Raw genomic sequence first — 219 nt, 5'->3', positions numbered from 1 at the left:
GGAGGTGGCGCGTTGCCCGAGGGTTCAGCTTTGTCCGGCACAGAACTCGTATTTACCCCCTCTAAAATGCCATTTTGACGTTAAAACTAGGTAAGCAGCTTGTTTGTTTAGGTTTTTAGTCTGTGGGATGCGTTCGTCCTATCTTGGACTTACAGTAGTGCCTGAATTTAAATGATTATGCCGTTGTCATAAGTGGCTTGCATGAAAATCTCCCTTGTC

Source organism: Acanthisitta chloris, unplaced genomic scaffold, assembly GCF_000695815.1.
Source record: "Acanthisitta chloris isolate BGI_N310 unplaced genomic scaffold, ASM69581v1 scaffold37581, whole genome shotgun sequence".
Classification (NCBI taxonomy): Eukaryota; Metazoa; Chordata; class Aves; order Passeriformes; family Acanthisittidae; genus Acanthisitta; species Acanthisitta chloris.
Note: the sequence above shows the minus strand (reverse complement) of the source record.